Source organism: Heterodontus francisci, unplaced genomic scaffold (genome assembly GCF_036365525.1).
Source record: "Heterodontus francisci isolate sHetFra1 unplaced genomic scaffold, sHetFra1.hap1 HAP1_SCAFFOLD_445, whole genome shotgun sequence".
In the NCBI taxonomy this organism is placed as follows: domain Eukaryota; kingdom Metazoa; phylum Chordata; class Chondrichthyes; order Heterodontiformes; family Heterodontidae; genus Heterodontus; species Heterodontus francisci.
Genome location: NW_027141260.1, coordinates 164,968 through 167,394, shown reverse-complemented (window position 1 = coordinate 167,394; position 2,427 = coordinate 164,968).

Here is a 2,427-nt window from a genome sequence, read left to right as displayed (position 1 = left end):
ATTCTAAACACCAGACCCAAACCAACTGAACAAGCCTGTTGTTTAATCTCTGTTTTTCACACCAGCTTCTCCTCGCTCTTTCTGTGTTTCCAGCCTGGTCTGTTCCTCTGACCTTCATTCCTGACACTCTATTGAGAATGGCCAATTCACTGCGCCTCTCAATCCCACCGTCACTCCACCCCTTCACCCACTTCCAAACCTCTCTGTTCAACAGTACCTCACATCTGCTCCTCTGCTCCATTAATATACCAGGAAAACATTTTGAAACAGACATTTCCAGACAGTGAACGTTCCAGTAAGACAAGGTAAAGATCAGATTCATTCACTTTAAACACAGAGAGAGCAGCTCTCCCTGTTCAGTCTAAGGAGCAGATGTAGTTTCACTCCCATTAGTCTTAGAGACATGGGCCAGAACTTTAAGGGACCGTTGGAGACGGGAATGGAGGCTGGGGAGGGGGAGGGGGGTGTATAAAATAGGGATGGAAGACGTCGGACCAGATTTTTCTGTCGGCGGCTAACATGGAGGGCAGACTTCGCACATCCACACGGCAAGAAGGCATTTAAAGTATTTATGAGTCCAATTGTCATCAATTTTATTCACTGGGTCCAATTGAACTAATAGCACATGGGAACCACGGGGCTTCAGAGCCTCGCCTGGTTAAAGGAGGTGACTGGGAGGTGGGAGCTGAGTGTTGGCTTCACTGGGAAGCTATCCGGTGAGGCAGCAAAACTTGGCAGCAAGGGTGGAGGGGGAAAGGGCATCGGGAAACACTGTCAGGAGTGCGGGCCAATGTGCCAGTTCTGCAGGGGGAACAACACCAGGGTGTCATTGGGGCAGTGCCACCTCATTGAGGATGACAAGTGAGGGAACTGTGGTTGGGTGTTGTTTACTGTGAAGGCGTGCACTAAGGGAGGGGCAACCTGTCATCAGCCTCATTCACCCTGGACTTGAGTCTCCCATTGAAGAAGAGCAGTAGTAGAGAGGGAGCGCAGGCACCAGCAGGGGCACCACAGCTGCTTGGGGGCCCACAGGATGGCCAGCCTCGAACAGGAGGCTGGAGAAGGAGGCAGAGAAACACATCAGCCGAGGTTCAACTACCTGCAGATGTCCGAGTGACAGTGTCTCCACAGACTGCACCTCTCCACGGAGGTAGTTTCTGCCATGATGCAGCTGTGCCCCATGGGACTTGGTGGGCACCTGATGCCAGTGTCACTGAAGGTCACCGTGCCACTGAACTTCTAGACAAGCAGATCATTGCGGGGATCCACTGGAGATATGTGTGGAATCTCACAGTCTGTGGTGAATCAGTGCATCAAGGAGGTCACCAATGTCCTGTTCAGGAGGGCCGGTGACTATGTGCACATTGATCCAAACAGTCAAGCTGAGAGGGCTATAGGATTCGGGGCCATCGCTGGATTCCCCCAGGTGTAGGGTGTCATTGACTGCACCCATGTGACCATCAAGGCTCCTGCAGACCAGCCAGCAGTCTTCAACAGGAAGGGCTTCCACTTGCTCAGTGTGTAACTGGTCTGTGACCATCACAAATATATCCTACAGGTGTGTGCACAAATCCCGGGAAGCAGCCACAGCACCTGCATACCAAGGCAGTCGCAGGTGCCAGAACTTTTCCGTGGCCCCATGCGCTTTCTGAGATGGATCCTTAGAGACAAGGGCTACCCACTGAGGACATGAGTACTGACGCCTGTGAGGAACCCACACAAGATGCAGAGGAGAGGTACAATACCTGCTGCAGGTCAACCCGAGCGACCATCAAAGAGGCCATTGGTCTCCTGAAGATGAGATTCAGGCACTTAGATTGTTCCTGTGGAGCCCTTCAGTATGTCCTGGTGAGGGTCTCGCATATCATGGTGGTTTGCTGTGCTCTGCACAATCTGGCATTACAGAGGAGTGAGGTGTTGACTAGTGAGGATATCATGGAGTGTGATGCCTCCTCTGATGATGAGGATGTGGAGGAGGATGCTGCCCAAGCAGTGCCAGATGAAGAACCTCAGGCACAGCAGGAAAGCCACCATGAGATACACACAAGGGAGACACGAGACACCCTTATACATTCAAGTTTCCTTTGAGCCTTACCACCTTCTGGAACCACAGCAATAAAGCCTTAGCTTTAAGCAGCCCTGTTGTCACCTCTTTCCTTCTACACTACAGCGCCCAGGTACACATCGCACAGTGACAAGGCCGAAGCTTTGTGAACTCAGGGCTTGGTCCCTCACTTCCAGCCCCTTGGGAGGAAGGGTTGAAATGAAGTCCCAAAGGGCATCAACAATTGGAAGGAGACATAGTGAGAGAACATCATTTCTTTATTCTGTGCGACACCAAACGCAACCCTATCCATCTGGAATGTACATTCACCCGTGAACCCCTCAGTGAATCTAGGTGCTCTTCTTAAATCTTTTCCGGGTGTT